At 37.7% G+C, this 17169-nt stretch overlaps 1 protein-coding gene across 5 annotated transcripts in view; it reads left to right on the top strand.

The window, feature by feature from the left end:
• The window catches only part of DCLK1 (doublecortin like kinase 1), a 247403-nt gene that overhangs the window by 126923 nt on the left and 103311 nt on the right, over positions 1-17169 (top strand). The window lies entirely within an intron of this gene.

Genomic DNA, 17169 nt, shown 5'->3' with positions numbered 1-17169 from the left:
TCTCTGTTTTCCCAGAGACTAACTAATACAATAATGTCATCAATGTACATAACCCTGTAAGGAAAATAGATGTTTGGTTTTCAAATACCTTTATGGTTACAAAGAATATTTCTAACTTAGGAACTACAGGAGTAAGAGAAAAATTTGTAGGATATATGCATTTAAAAAGAAAAAAAAAAAAAAACAAAAAGAGCCACCACTTAAATTGTTTTTATTTTTGTGTAGAGCAGGACCCAGCAAAGGTTTTATTGTTCCTGCACTATCTTTCAGTCCAGGGTGTGTTTTTTAATTCATTGGTATCAACTCTCATATGTTTTTTTTTTTTTAAATATTAAATGTCTCAAAGGACAGCTGACTGGAAAATCCGAGTTTTTTTACAGTAACTACTTCATAGTCATCATGTGTGTCCTTGTTTAACTTCATATTTCATCACTGTTTTTATGCAAATATACATTTAAATTAAAGATGCTGTGACTATATTTCCCTGACTAACCTGTGAAGCTGGAAGGCTTCTTGTTTTACCTGGATCCAGACAAATGCTTCATTAGCTTGTGTAGGAGCAGAAGAAGCTTACATTGTGAGCTGAAGGATGAGTCTGAAAAAGGAGGTATCTTTGCTACTGAGCAAGGGAATGACATTTTTAATCAGATGCTGACAGCAACAAGCACACACTCCTCTTCTTCTAGAGGACCTTATAATATGGAAAGAAATATAGTGCACCATATTTGCCCTTTGCAATAATAAAATTACTGTAGTTGCCTCTAAAGTAAAATGTACTAATAGTGAAGAAATAATCTTAGTCGTTTTTAGGACAGGAATTAGAAAGGTAAGGGGGAGTTTCCCAGGTGGACATGCAGCCGTGTGGTTCTCCTTGCTTTTAATGAGGAGGGATAGGTAGTTGACTGCAAAATCTCTATCCATGTCCGTTATCTGAAAGATGACACTGGTGGCTGCTTGGTGTCTCCTCACAGAATCGTGCAGCACTTTTTCCTCACTCCCTGACTCAGGGAGAAGTGCTGACAATACATTTGTCTAAATCCTCTTTGAAGTGCATAGCTGTTTTTTGAAGGTGTAGCATCAAAGAACAGACATAGCCTGACTCTGCCTAGTCTTTTGTTTGTCTGACATCATCATCTCTTTGAGTAAGCACTATAATTCTCTGAAACATGGGTGCTCAAAACCATATAATGCTAAGCTTAAAAAAAACCAAAACCAACCAACAAAAAACCCCAAACAAAAACAAAAAAACCAAACAATAATCTGCTTAACATTAAGGCTGCAAATACAACTGTAGCAATTTGTTGTGGTGTTTATTTTTCTGCTAGTTAAATATTCAATGAATGTTGCCTGATTTGACTACAGGAGTGAAGAAATAGCAGAGAATCAGAGTCCAGACTATATCTAAATCCTTTGCAAAGCGTACTTTGCTTACTATATTTGGGCAAGTTTGGTATCAGAAAACTTGTTTAAGTTGCTTGATCTGATATGGATCTAGTCAGCCTTCTGTGAGGTAGGAGCAAGATTTGGAGAGAGAATTAAAAAACAGCTGAGCTTGTTTTGCTTGGCAAATAAAGTTTGTGTGATCACAGCGTGTGTCTGTGTTTCTCCTAGCTAATCTAAGAACATAAAAATTATTATTAAGTCATGTCCAACTGTGCAAGACTTGGAAAGCCTGTCTCTGTCTTCTTGAAAAACAGCTTGAAAGCAGCTCTCTGCTCAGTCTCTGTGTTACTGCATCACTCCAGTGTTTCCCATTTTCAGCCAGATGATGAGAATAACAGTTAAAGTGTTGCAGTTTAAGGAGTAAAGAAAAGCAAAATCTGAAGGTGGGAAAGAAGAGTGGAGAGAATAAATACGTACACAATCAGGGCTCTGGACTTTGGGGAATTACTTATCAGGGAGGAAGAATGTTCTTTTTCTGTCATCTGGGTTCAGAGCTCCTGGTACTAGGGATGAGGAAAAAACAGAAGTTTCTAGGACTGGAAAACCAATTAATACACAGGCACTCATTTTTAGCTAATATTAGCTATCAAGAAATTAGGTACCTGCAACTTAGCCACTCCCAGTAAGTTTCTTTTCCAGAAAAAAATAGACCTATTGACAGGGTAGATGTTTGGCTGACTCAGTTGCAGGTGGATGTTTAGAAGAGTTAGTGTGAATTATGCTCCAGAAATAATCTTGAATATATCAGAAATTATTCACTTTTGTAAAGGGATCTATCTCTATGTCTGATTTAGCTGTTCTTATTTACATAGTATTTCTTTAAAGTTGTTGTAAAAACTTTTAGGATGAGATTAATTCCAGTTGAAAGACTCATCACTTGGCATTATTTCTTGCCATCTTTATCTATCCTATTCTTGTGGTTTGCTTTTGCTACAGAGTGACACCTTCTAAAAGCCATAGAATCAGAAATTTAGAAAAACCAATGTAGAAGTCAGTGAATCAATCTCACTGTCTATGTGTGGGATTAACGTTCCCCATTGCATTTCTGACACACTTGTCTAACATGACTTCTTTAATGCCTCTGAGGAGGAGAAATCTGTAACCTCCTGAGAGTTTCTGTGCCATTGGTGAACTTGCCTTGCTGTTTTTCAGCTGTTGTAGCCCAGATTCCATTGCTATAAATGAAGCCCACTGTTACTTATCTTCTGTGAACATGAGAAACAATATTCCTTTTTATTCAAAAGGTCTGTGGGCTGCCCCTGAACCTTATCAATTTTCTGTTCTTTAGGTTGAACTAATTGTTTGTTTTTGCCTTTGTACTCAAATCAGTTCTGGAAGGAAGGAGTGTGTTCCTTCTTTGTATCATCTCCCTCTTCTGTTTTATGTCTTTCAGGAAGAGGCATTGCATATCCCCTTGGTAATCAGTTAAGACAAGTTGGTTCATTAGGGATCCATCGAAGTGAAAAACAAGCAGTTGGCACTATACATTGCATTTTCTCCTCTCTTCTTTAATGTACAGATGGTTTTCATATTAAACACACTGTTTATTGGATGGAATGTTGAACGAATAGGCACCACTCCCATAACAATTTCTATCAATCATCTCCATATCTGACCTAATTGATAAATACTATAGCCACACACGCTTCCATCGTGAGAACTGCAGATGGAACATAGAAATGACCATAAAATGAAGAAGTAAATACTTCTTGTTTGTCAAGCTTTGATGGCAATGCTCTTTTACAGAAAATTTCTGTGGGAAATGTAAGCTCAAGAGCATCATATTAATGAAATGTGTATCAGCTAGCTTGTAAGAAGAAAAATCCTCAGTGTACAGTACGGCAGTGGCTGCTTCAGGCATTGTTACTTGTAGTTCTGGAAACTTTCCCAGAAATCCCAGGTTTTCTTTAACTGGTGGTGGTGGTTCCATTTTCAAAGAAGAGAAGAATTCAGAGGATGTTTTTCTATAGCCCTCAGCTGTGTGTTGGCAGAGATTAGGGTTTAAGGGCCATGGTCACAAAAATATTTGCAATCAGCTATAATTTAGGTACCTAAATAGAATTTGGCAATGTAAATAACTCATGGGATTCACCCTAAATGAGAACATCTCCTTGGCTTATACAGATACTTCTTTCTTAGCACTTTAAAATATAAGATTTTTTTTTTTTTTGAGGCTGGCAGTATCAAACTTCAATGGTTTTAAATGAAATTATTTTTTTATGTTTAGTTAATGTCGGCTGAGTGCTCAACCTTAAGTATAACAGACTTTATCACAGACTGAGATGCATCATGTAAAAAGGCTGCAATCTTGGCTGACCAAACCCAGTGTCTGCCTCCAAGCAGAACGTAACCAGCGTAGAATGTCTGAATGTGAAAACAACTGCAGATTGCTTGTCAAGAGCACGTATTAGGGTTATGGAAACAATGAAGAGAACGACTCTCTTCTAGGGGAAAATTAAGACTGGAATCTTCAAAACCTAATTTTGCTTTGACTTTGTTGGCCTATGTTAGTCCTCAGCTCAGCATCTCTGTGCCAGCATATTACTACTTCATCTTGCCAGCAGCAGACGACTTGTTGCCAGGAAAATCTGAGTCCTGTGGTATCCACACACGTGCTTGTGCGTGTGTAGGCATGCATACACATCTGATTCAGGAACTGCAGTTAAGGTCAGGAGTATCATGTTTATCCCTGTTAATAACTGTCAGGTTTCTGTAACTTCCATTATTCTGTCCTTCCTGAAAGAGGGAGGAATGGGAAATTGGTTATAGTCCTTGTCTACCCTGATTTATAGGACAGAGACTGATGGCTGGACTTAGAAGTGGAGAGCACGCTGGCTGACTTACTCTGCCCTCATCAAGAACTCGTGCTTTGGCAACTGGAAAGTAATGGTGGGTTCTGGGGACTTTGAGATATAACTTTGCTTTCAACAGAGGAATAGCGTTCCAGCGCAGTGTGATATTTTCAAATGTCAGCAACTGCTGGGCCTTGGAGACAGATACTCTGTGTACAAGGCAGAAACAAACGCAGGCATGAGGGACCAGTCCTCTGGCTCCATGTACTATTTAGACTAATAGTTTAGAAAGGGCAGAAGGAAAGAAGCTGTTTTCACTGTGGATTTGCATCCCATTCCCCTTTAATTTTTCTACTCTGAGACTTCCAGCTTCATCTCCAGCCACACCTCATGCCTAGTTCTCTACTATTTGTCATGCTGCTGCTTGCCCTAATTCCCTTCCTCACAGTAAGGACATTAATGGGATCTCTTTTTTTATCCAGCAGTGTGTGACAGTTTCACAACTGTCTCAAAACCAGCAGGAATATCCCCTCACTGACATCACCTGCATCCAGCCATGTGTGAGATGCTTCCCTCCCTCAGCTCATGCTCCAGGCTTGCCTCTGGCTGCATGGACATACTCAGCTGTATGGTAGCATGCAAGTGGTAGCTTGTTTCTGGTTTTTTGAACTCTTAAAATGAAATGCTCATCTGCAGTTGAATACTAAGACCAGGCTGTTAGCATGGTTGTCAGGTGGCTGTTAATATCATGTGGCATTCATTAAAACCTCTAATAATGCTTGAGTTGAGTGAGCTGTTCACAGGAAAAATGCTTTCACAGAACTCCAATTCTTGCTTGCAGATCTCTCTTTTAATAGTTGTTTTTCTTCATAGATGTGTTCTTCATTATGTAAGCCTATTTCTTTATCTGTTGTCTGCAAGCTATTTGCTTTGAATATTCTCTACTTTGTCTCACAGGTCTACTTATTTGAGACATTGCTTCTCACCTTTCTGCCTAAACATCTTTAGCAATAAAAGTTGGTCACTCAGGTGGTAATTCTTTGCTCCCCCTGGCTGGCAGATTTATAGACCTGAATAAGGACATTAGACCTTTCAAGAAGATTATATCTGTTCTTTCCAGCCCAGATTTACACAGAACTGCCTCTCACTTTCCGCTTTCCTCTTTCCCCACCTCCTCACCATACATGTGTGTGTATTTGCATAGTTATTACTTTCCATCAGTATTGCTATGAAAAGTTTCCTGTATGTATAACCAGGAATAATCATGATCACTTAAAACTTATAAAACAGTCTGTCATTGTAACTAGCCAAATTATAAGACTGCAGGTGATGCTAATTCACTTTGCCTATTGAACCAAAAATTCTCCAGTGTGTTTTCTGCAGTATTTTCTTTCTCTGATGTCTGTTAAAAACATCATGAATGAAACACCATCCAATAAATTAGAATTGGTGGAAATTCTCATTTCATTTGCATAAGGAATTTTGAGTGTGCATATTCCTTCAACATTTTTCCATGGTAAAGCTGATTTTGGATATGAAAATACTAAAAACTTTTGTTCAAAAAAAAAAAAAAATCAAGCTTTTCTCTATAACATGTGCATATTAATTAATCTGCATTTTTATTTGAACTTTATAATATAAAACTTAAGCTTGTTTTACATAAAAGAAAAATAGGTATTAAACATCATCAGTATTATTATCTTAATGTACAGGAGGTTTTGCTTATAACAGGTAGTGCTATTATGCAGTTAATAACAGAGTAGATAGAATGTGTTTATTGGGTTGGTATAGCTTGATATATTTGCTCTTTCATTTTATTTTTATGTTGTAATTTCTTGAACTGAGGAATATTTAATGAACCAGAAGAATATTTAGATTAATTAGATTGGTTCAGGAGAAAAGGCTTTTCTTATGACACATTTCAAGCTGATTTCCCAAACTGTGAATACCTCGGTTTTATATCCAAACACAAAGAGTGCAATTCCAAGCTTTCATTTCTGGAGAAGTAATTCAGAAATTCGGTAGACCTAACATGGTAGATCTTGACACTTGAGTTCTTGATTTTACTTTCTCCTATCTTGTCTTTCATGGAAGTTGATTTATTTGGCAAACTTTGAGTCTAGTCCACAGTTTGTATAATACTCTATTCTAGACCACAGGTTAAGTTTTGAGCTTGTATTCAGCCTGTATCCTCACAAGATGGCAGGGTCCAAAATATTAGCTTCCTTTCAGTGCTTTTTAGGAGAGACTCGGTCTTTTATTTTTCCAGTTCCAGTGATGATGGAAGAAGCAGATAGTAGTTGTGTGTTATGAGCCGCTTCATTGAGTCTTTTATGTAGTTTGTTGTGTAAAGCAGTCTAACAACAAAGATGTTTAGAAATCACCTTTCTCCTGTGTTTATCTTTGTACTTTTCCTTATTTTTTTAATGACCTTGATAAAAATGAGTGTACAGATTTGCTGAGTGGATTTGTGTTTTTTACGGTTTGCAGACCCTTTTCAGGGCTGGAAACTATTAGATTCTGATCTGTTTCTGAAAAGATGTGCCCTGTAATCCTATTGCAGGAGATCTTTTTGGTTGAGTTATTACGAGTTTGTGTGAGATAGCTTTGAGATGAGTAGTTCTTGTAGCGTCAATGCTTCATTATTCTGTTCGAGAACCTGAACAGAATGTGCTGTCTGCTGAACTCCAGGATGTGCGCTGGAGACTGCCTGTTTGTTGGGTAGTACAATTGTATTAGAGAGATTTTGTATTGGCTCTACTCATCATCAATAAAATTAGACTGACTTGTTAAATTGACCATTATAATTCTCTGCTTCTCACACTAGGTACAGGCTCTATACCTGGAGTTTTGTCATGCTGCAAGGAAGTGAGTGCACACGTTTTTACTGCCAGAGCCATCCATAGATTCTGTTATGCTGGCAAAATCTTTTGAAGAGAAAAATAATTGTTCAAAGTCCAGAGTGCATTAGCTTTTAGAGAGCAGAAACTTTTTGAAGGCATATGAGGAAAATGTATTCATCTTTTAATATTCATTAAAAGCCTTTAAAAAAATACTGTTATCAAACACAAACTGCAGTACAGTAGCTGAGAGAGAATGAAAACCAACCTGGAAAATATTTCAAAGTGGTAAAATCAGAAACTGAGTACGTCAGTGATAGGTATTCATATTTATATGCTCATACATATTTAGTGAGATGCTGTGCATACAGACAAAAATACATCAATTATGAAGGGGTTTACTGTCCTGCAAAGACAGCCAGTAGAAGATCTCTGTATGATGACTGTGTTGGACTGCACAACAAAACTGATAGCTCACAACACATCCTGCAGTAGTGGTTCAGGGCTGTTAGTTTCAAAATGCCCCTTACAGAAATTTACTGTTGAAAAACTCAAGTGTTACCTGACAGTTCAGGTTTCTTCTGGGAGCAGTCACTTTCAACTAAACTTTTTTCATAGCATAGCTTCCTGCAGGAGGACTGGATGCTAATATTATGCATAAAGTAATCTAAGGCTGAGTAATCATTAGGAAGTCTCATGTTGCCATGGAATTGAGCACCCGTAGGTGGTAGGTCATGGAGCGCCGATTTGGATTCTTTTATTCTTCATTCAGAGCTTTTTAAACATTTTCTTCTATAGGAATTGCAACATATGGGGTTTTTTCTTTTGGAAGAAAATCTTCTAGGGATGTAAAATTTATGGAAGGTAAAAAAGGAGCTAACCTTTTAACTGAAGGACCTCACTAAAAGTTTTTGGAAGATTGTGAATTAATAGAGGATGGTTAAAAGACAAATTAAAATCACTTAGTTTTTCCTGTTATTGTGGAATAGGAAAGAGAAATTTTTCTCAGTTACTTAGGACTGTTAGGATTGTCTAGCAAAAATGGGAAAACAACTTACAGAACAAGGCAGTTTCTGATGCAGACACCATATTTAGGAAGAAAAAAAATTCCACAGGACAGCAAATTTGATGAAGCTTTATAAAAATTATTCTGTTTTTAACTTCATATGTTCTGTAAGTTTTGCAAGCATGTCTACATGCAAGTGTCTTAAGAAAATGGAATAGGCTGCTTTCTGCGTAGCAGTTGTATTGCAGAGCTGGAAGACAGGATATATTGTTTCCCGTTTAAAAAATTAATAAATTGGGGAACCATGGGGAATACACACCAGGGAGCCTAACTTTCAGATCAAATAAATTGCCTGAAATTGTCTTTAAAAAATCACAGGATCGTGGGATCACAGGATCTTAGGGGTTGGAAGGGACCTCTGGGGATCATCGAGTCCAACCTCCCTGCCAGAGCAGACCATAGAATCTGTCACTGGTCTCATAGGAATGCATCCAGATGGGGCTTGAATGTCTCCAGAGAAGGAGACTCCACAACCTCTCTGAGGAGCTCGTTCCAGTGCTCTGTGAAATACAGTTCTTAAATTGTATGTCAGCATTTCATAGTGAGAACAAACCTACATAAATAGAACAGTATTGATTTTTTAAAATTACTTTGGAGAGGACCATTCCCATGAGATTCTGCTGGGAGTCTACTGGGATCACAGCCCGTACCGAGTGCAGACAAACAGCTCTGTAGTTCCAGCAGGAGAAACGCTCACATATTATGATAAGTTTTAAACTTTCTAGATGCAGATTAGAGACACAAATTATGCTAATACTAACTGGAAACATTTATTCCAATTTAAGGCTGTTAATAATAATTATATTATAAAAGAGCTGTCTTAGAATATTAGATGTTTTAATAATTTGTTGATTTTTTTGTGTGTGTTGAATAGAAAATTACAGAAAACTAAACCAGTCCAGCAATTAAGTTGTTTGAGTTTGGGGACCTGAACACTGGAAAAGATTTGGAATTTCAATGAAAAAGCAACTCAAAAACTTTCTTAGGTTTGTATCTGTCCAAAATATATTAGTAAGAATGCAGACTCAACTGGTGGAAAATACAAAACCTAAAAACAATTGGTCAGTAAAGAACTCTGCACCAAAGCTTGGACATGACAATGATCACATAGTCACATTTGCCAAAATTATGCTGATTTTGACCTTGCAAAAAAAAAAAAAATAGATGAAGGTTTTAGGCAAAGAAGGAAATAAAGTTTAAAAAACCCAATAACAAAAACAATAACAAAACAAAAACAACAAACAGAAAACCAAGACAAAACGAAAAAAAAACGAAAAGCCACCAAAGAAACAACTATAAACTGCGGCCATAATACAGTGTAGCAATGGCAGATCTACTGTTCCAACATTTTGGCATCTGTATTCAGAAACAAAAAGAAATATATAATGGGATAAAAGCACTCTGCCTAATTAGAAATCTTTGGAGAAATGAAAATTACTGTCCCAGGGAAGAGTGCAGAAATTAAGTCAGTAGCAAAATACATTGTGTTGTACAAGTAAGATGTATCACTGTTGAGGAAAAAACTTCGTATATGCTATTAGATAGTAACAAAGGAACTGATACTAGTAAAGGTCATCTGCCATTTCTTTACTGATCTGATTTCCTGTACTTGATAAAAATAGGCTCCTTGAGTTTTCAATCAGGACATCAGCCTTATGAACAACCTTATCTATAAACTTTGAAACTGTGATACACAGGCTATTTCCAGACTAACTTGCATTTTCAATCTGCAATTAATTAAACTTTCTCAGAAGGGGAAAAAAAATGTCCTTGGGACTTGACACACCTCAGTAAGTGTTGTGGTGTTAGCAGATGTTCTTAGTAAAGCCATGTTTTCCAGATACCACGCTGTTAGTGTATTGCCAGGATGACTCAGGCTGTTTACTTTATCTAAATAAGTATAACAAAATTTAATTGCCTAAACCAGATAGCTTTCAAGGAGAACCCATTAATATTAGAGGCAAAAGCTGCCTAGGGATTTCTAAAGTAGAGCCAGTCCTGGAATCTTTGGTGATTTTTGACTTAGGAAGCTAATTTCTTGATTTTCTGTTGATAGGTAAAGCAGTGCTGCACAAAATCCATTGCAGCTGAAAGTAGTTCTGTTTAACATCTTTATTGAAGATCTTGATGAAGACATAGAGAGTAGGGAGGCTCTACAGAGGGACTTGGATAGATTGGATTGATGGACCAGTGTTAATGGGATGAGCTTCAACGAGGCCAAATGCCAGGTCCTGCATTTGGGTCACAACAACCCCAAGAAATGCTAAAGGCTTGGGGAAGTGTGGCCACACCTCGAGTATTGTGTTCAGTTTTGGGCACCTCAATACAGGAGAGATGTGGAGGTGCTGGAGCAAGTGCAGAGGAAGGCAATGAAGCTGGTGAAGGGCCTGGAAAATAAATCTTACGAAGAGCAACTGAGGGAGCTGTTTAGTTTGAAAAAGAGGAGGCTGAGAGGAGACCTCATTGCTCTCTACAACTACCTGAAAGGACGTTGTGGAGAGGTTGGTGCTGGTCTCTTCTCACAGGAAAGTAGTGATAGAACAGGAGGGAACAGCCTCAAGCTGTGATTGGGTTCGTATAGACTAGACATTAGGAAATTTTTTTTTCACAGAAAGAGTGGTCAGGCATTGGAATGGGCTGCTCAGGGAGGTGGTTGTGTCACCAGCCCTTGATGTGTTTAAAGGTTGTTTGGATATGGTGCTTGGGGATATTGGTTTAGGGGTGAACCTTGTAGAGCAGGGTTATTGGTTGGACTTGGTGATCCCAAGGATCTTTTAGAACCTGAATGTTTCTGTGATTCTGTAGTGGTACCATTGTGGAGATAAAAGGGGCAAAAGTGTGGGCTGGCACTTTGATGTTCCTATGGATGGCAGGCCCACGTTTGCAGCACATCACAGTGTGCGAGGCATGTGTGTCCAGGTGTGGATCACAGAATGTTCATTTAATATCAGCATATAAGAGTTTTGCTTCAGTAAGGGTGCTGCAATTAATTGTTGGTGCAAGAGGAATTTTTTTCTGTAAAAATGTACTGTTGAGGAGCTCCATATAGTAGTAAATTTGTCTGTCTCCAGTTTTGCCTTTTTTTCTGTATCCATTTGTGGACTTCTGAGACTGCTTCATTTGATATTTCTCTCGTGTCACAGCTCAGTATTTTTTCTGCTGTGTATGAAAAGTTGATAAAAACATTCAAAATAATTAATATTTGACACTGTAGCCATTCTTTTTGTTAAGGGAATGCCAAGTAATGTTGTTACTTTAAGTAACCATTAGAATAGCAGGTGGTTTTATTTGTTCAGACAACATCACATTATGGCTTTGTTTCTTCAGGCAACATCATTTTTTGAGTGTTTTTCTCAAAAATTGTCTCCTGCTAACTTTCAATGCTCCTATTACAGGCAAATTTGAAGCATTAACTAGAAAAAAAATAAAGTCTGTAATATTCTGAATTCTTTGAGGTATGTTAAATAACTTTAATTTGCTGCAAGAGAGCTAGCATGTGCTATTTAACTGTCTTTACAGTTAAACAGAAACCTACTGTAGTGGACACTTACATAACAGCTTGTGTTTAAATGGAGCCAAAAATATGGTTGTTAGAATTCTTCCTCTATTTTTTCCAACAATTATTTGAAAGTTTCATCTCCTTTTTCTGCCCATTACAAGCAGTCTGCACCTACTTACATGTTCCTGCCACCCAAAACCAAATTCACACCAGTTACACTGGTCTGAATTTGGAATAATTGCCTTCTTCAGGCAAGTGTGTGATTGGTGAATTGGACTAGTTTTGAATACAGCTTTTCACAGTGAAGACAGAGGGATGGTGCTAAAATGGCCTATAGCTTCCCCTCTACCCCATGATATAACACTGTTTTAAATGAATGGATAATGTTTGGTAAAGGACAAGGTGAGAGGAAAACCTGTAAAGTAAACCTGCTGGTGGTTTCATAGTAAGCATTGTGGCTACATAGCTAGGTAGCACAGAGTTCCAAGAGACCTGATATTCTTGTCATGGGCAAGATTATAATTAGCCTAAAACCCTACACATTTCTTGAGCTATACTGGGTACCAAAACAAATGACTTCCTGGTAGACTAAAATAGTCTGACTCTTACTGGCAGTGGTCCACATTTTCCACCTCCAGAACAAGTGTCTTGATGTTTTGCATGCAGGAATGTGAGAGTCAAGAAAACAAAGAGGTAGGAAGCAAGGAGGGACATGTGTCTACAGTCTAGTAAGTTAGGACATATATCAGGAAGAAAAAGGACTTCCACTCTCCTTCCTCTTTCCCAGGACAGTTTGTGGTATCTGTATTCACCATCATTTATAAGCAAAAAGTCATAAAGATTAAACCTTAATTGTCATCTGTTTGTGTCCTAACTGCCAGGTAATGAAATGAGACACTGTTGTGGGTGCTTTTGGTTGCCCATGCTATCCCCATTGACTGGCACGACCATGCCCTAAATGACTTTGTCACCCAGGTGAACTCCACTTGTGAACCTGCTTTAATGGGGTGAAGGAGCCTTAAACTTTGGAAATGACAATCCAGCCACAGAAGGCCTCATCCTTTCTCAGGTCACATCCATAAACTAGAATGCAACAGACACACCAGTACTTTCAATTTTGTATTTATAGGTAACTTTGTACCTATTCTCAATGAAATTCAACATAGCCATTTCACATACATTAAGTAAGCAGTAATCTTCAGTTAGTACAATACCTGTTTTTTTAGTAATAATCTTTGAGTGACAAACAGCATTTAGGGTTACTTTTACTTTTAGATCAAATTAAACAATTTCCCTCGAGGTATGGGAAATGTTTTTCTTGAAGTTCTTAAAATTGTTTCTAGAGTTTCAAGGTCTAACTGTATTTCTTGTTTCGCTGCATGTCAGACTGCATTGTTAGCAGTCCTTTGTAAGCTTATATCCAATTTTAAGTAATTTCTATTGCCAAAATAAACAAAAAATCAGTAAAGAACTGTCATTTGTAAGTTATTTAAGAATTATCATGTTTCACATTAAATAATTGCATCTTGTCCACAAGACCATCACTACAGCAGTGATTTAACTGTTCTTACAAGTTCTTGGGACATTAACATCACAAACTTGGATTTCTTTATGAAATAGCATTGTACAGAGAGTTCAAAAATCTGTTACAGGTATTTGAAGAAACTTGTGCCCAAGCATTGAAAAAGGAATCTAAACAAGAATCCAAACCTAAAACAAATAGTGGGCTCTTATTCCTTTCTGATCTTACAGTATTTAAATAGATACCTTACTCTTCATCTCCCCATTTATGCCTAGAGTTCCTAGAGGTCCAGGTGAGGTTGAAAAATGTAGTTGAAAGATGTTTGCATTTAAATTTCAGAACCTTTGGGCTCTGCTAGACTTATGGCCTTACTAAAAGACATACAAATTCTTGCCGTGTTCACTTGTGTTTGGTAACTGATCTGAAGAATGAAGTAGCTTTGGAAGGAGCAAAGTCTTTGTCAGTTAACATCAGAATTGAGAGTTTCATAAAGTCATTGAAAAGGTGATGCATCAGCATACTCTTTATGCAGGAGCTGTGGTTATCTCATTGAAAAGGTGATGCATCAGCATGCTCTTTACACAGGAACCATGGTTATCCATGAACTGGTGCCAGAAGTCTCATTTATTACTGTCCCTGGATTCCAGTACTCAACTGCCCCAAGGATTTGTGGAGAACGTGGTTCTTTTTGGTCAAGTTGTTTCCTCTGTTAAGCAGAACCTTCTCAGGGCCAAAGTCTGGTTCTAGCCAAGGTCACAGTGTTTACCCATTGCAGAAGTGACATTATAGCTTTCAAGCTAAAACAAGAGGTTCCTTGATATTGTGTATTTCAGTGTTGTATTAGAGGTGAATCTAATGAATAGCTTTGTTTTGAGATTTTGCACTTCTTGGATTGTTTTAATTGCATTGAGCTCTACTATAATTAGCATTGCATTGTGTTTTAACGGCTTTCATATTCAGTGAGGTAGGATATTGAGTATTTCTTCTTAATTTTATGACATCATTATTTCTGACTCTGAATTTGATCAAGGTGCTTCTTAGGTGTTAGGAACTCAGCAGAGATGACAGGCACTTATTGATGGAGATACAGCTATATATAGTAGGAATTGCTTGTAGTGCAGAGGTACAATAGGACTTCTTTGAGCTGTTTAAAAACAACTGGAGTATATGGGAACAGTGCAAAATGGGAGTCTTTCTGAGCTCAAGTAGGATATTCATAAATATTCTTTATGTCTTTTCTTTTTAAAGAGGACAAATGCTTCTAACCTGAGACTGTACCAGGTTTATTCTTTCAAGAATTGATACATGAAATTGCAAGGTATAAAAGACTACAGAGTGGCTTTGCAGATTATTGTGCTTGTCACAGTCTCTTTCACACCATTCACTAAGAATGAATTCTGAGTGAATTAATTATGCTAGCAATGAATGGGTCTTACTGAAATGGGAGGTCTGAACGTGGACATTCAATGGTTGTTATCAGGAAAAGAGAAGCCAGATATATATTGTCTGGAGTGGAAACTGCTTCAGGGTATGTTTAACAGCTTGCAAGCACCTCTGTTCTGGAGATGGAAGCTTCATGAATAGTTGTTCAAGTGACAAGGCAAGACAATTCAGCATAGGAAGTTCCATCTAAACATGAGGAGGAACTTCTTTGCTTTGAGGATGGTTGAGCACTGGTATGGGCTGCCCAAAGAGGTGGTGGAGTCTCCATCTCTGGAATCATTCAAAACCCACCTGGATGCCCTCTTGCACAACCTGTTGTAGGTCAGCCTGCTCTGGCAGGGGGTTGGACTGGATGATTTCCAGAGGTCTCTTCCAACCCCTATCATTCTGAGAGTTTGTGAAGTTTCCTTTTTTAAAAGCCCATAGTCTCTATGAAACTACTGGTGTTTAGTTAACCTTTGGGAGGTTTTGCACTTTGGGGAGGGATTTGCCTTCGTAGTGGGGGACAGCGGAGTTATTTTCCCTGCAAAACATTCATCTGGAAGGTTTCAAAAAATGTTCATGTTCTCATAACTCATGTTTCAAATTATCATTTCTGTATACTGAAGGGGATGTGTATGGTTCTTGTTGTTTGTCATCTCAGTGTATTGACATACCTGTGGGGTTTTTTTCTTTATAATTGGAACATGTAAGGAGGATGGACCTTCTCCAAACTCTCAGATGGATGGCAATAGATCAGCTTTCTGTGATGTATAGTAAATTGCAATAGCTATATCTGGATTTTTTTTTTTTACATAAGATGTCCATATAGTCTTCATATGTTCAAACAGAATAAAGTATCTTATTTTGTAATACTACATCAAGTTGTTCAAGAAAGAATAGAATAAAATCGTTCAATTGGAAAGACATTAACATTCCTACTTTCCTAAGAGACCAAGCTTCTGAAATGTGTTTTCTGCTTATCTGGCAGGTTTGGAAAAGTCACTTGTGGACATAATTTGATGAAGAATGTCCATGTTGAATATGTTAACTGTTACAGAGTTTCCAGATGAGCAGTTTCTCTCCTCAACAGATAACTGGGAAAACTTCTAAACATGCTTACCTTGCAATCACAGAATGGATGCTTTCTGAATGAGATTAGAACATAGTTCTCTTTTAATGACCCAAAAGTCCCTGAAGAGTGCCTGCCTTTCTTTTGAACAGCTCCTAATGATACCTGCTCTTTCACAAGTATTCCTAGCTTTGGTGAGCAGTTTTCCCACATGTTTTCCAGAACTGTCTTCCCCTCTCCTTCTCCACACATATGACTATTTGAGATCTTCCTTCAGTGCTATTGCCTACCTTTCTTCTAGTGAACCTCATGAAGCATTTAGGTGGATGGGCAACTAAATAAATTTGTTGCTTAACATGAGGGGCAGATCTTTTTCTCCTCTTTTCTAAACCTACTTGAATATTTCTCAGAACAATTGAAAGCTGCTTCCATGTCTTTATCTTACTTTTAGGAAATATTTCCTGATGCTCCATCAAGTTCACTATGTCCTTTTTAATGACAATGATACTTCAAAATAACATTATTCATCACTATCTGTAATGCACATGGCTGTTCCTCTTTCAGGGCTCTCTATAAATTCAGGTGAACATGAGAATTTGAATTACACAGAGGATTTTTCATGTCTGTGAGAAGGCTGATGTCGAACTGGGATCATAGAATGTTTTGAGCTGGAAGGGACCTTTAAATATCAGCCAGTCCAAACCTCCTGCAGTGAGCAGGGACATGTTCAAATAGAGATCAGGTTGCTCAGACTCTTGTCCAGCCAGACTTTAAATGTTACACAGATCTACCAACACTGCAGGCAACCTGTTTCAATGTTTCACCACCCTCATCATAAAAAAAAAAAAAATTCTTCCTTATATCTAGTCTGAATCTACACTCTTTTAGTTCAAAGACATTCACCAACAGGTCCTACTAAAAAAACTGTTCTCACCTTTCCTATAAGGTCCCTTTAACTGTGGAAAGGCTGCAATAAGGTTTCCTCAAAGCTCAGCATATAGTTGGTTTTCTGGGCTGTGAGCACACATTGCTGGCTCATGTCCTGCTTTTCACCCACCAGTACCCCTATGCACTTCTCTACAGGATTGCTCTTAATTTCTTCATTCCCCAACCCATACTGATTGGGTTTGAATTGATCCATGTACAGGACCTTGTACTCATCCTTGGTGGACTTGGGGCCATTTCTTGAGATCATCCAAGTCCCTCTGAATTGGTCTTTTCCAATGTACCCTTTAAACCTGTGGCTCCTTTCCATTACACTTCAGCAAGAAGTACAGAACAGAATTTGGCATATGGGACATGATAAAAAATACAGGATATTAAGTTCAGTGGCTTTATGAACTTTCACAGATTACTGATGCCTTTGTAAATTCACATAACAAACAGCTCTAGCTCATTTCCAGACTCACAGTTTAGATAACTGTTCGCAGAAGGACAGCAGAGATTAACTAAATCTTGAGTAATTATTTCTAAAATCACTTCCTGGAAGATGACTTGAGTGTGTTTTGTTCAA

Source organism: Indicator indicator, chromosome 1 (genome assembly GCF_027791375.1).
Source record: "Indicator indicator isolate 239-I01 chromosome 1, UM_Iind_1.1, whole genome shotgun sequence".
Lineage (NCBI taxonomy): Eukaryota > Metazoa > Chordata > Aves > Piciformes > Indicatoridae > Indicator > Indicator indicator.
The sequence above is the reverse complement of the archived record's forward strand: the minus strand, read 5'-3'. Positions and strand labels throughout refer to the sequence as shown.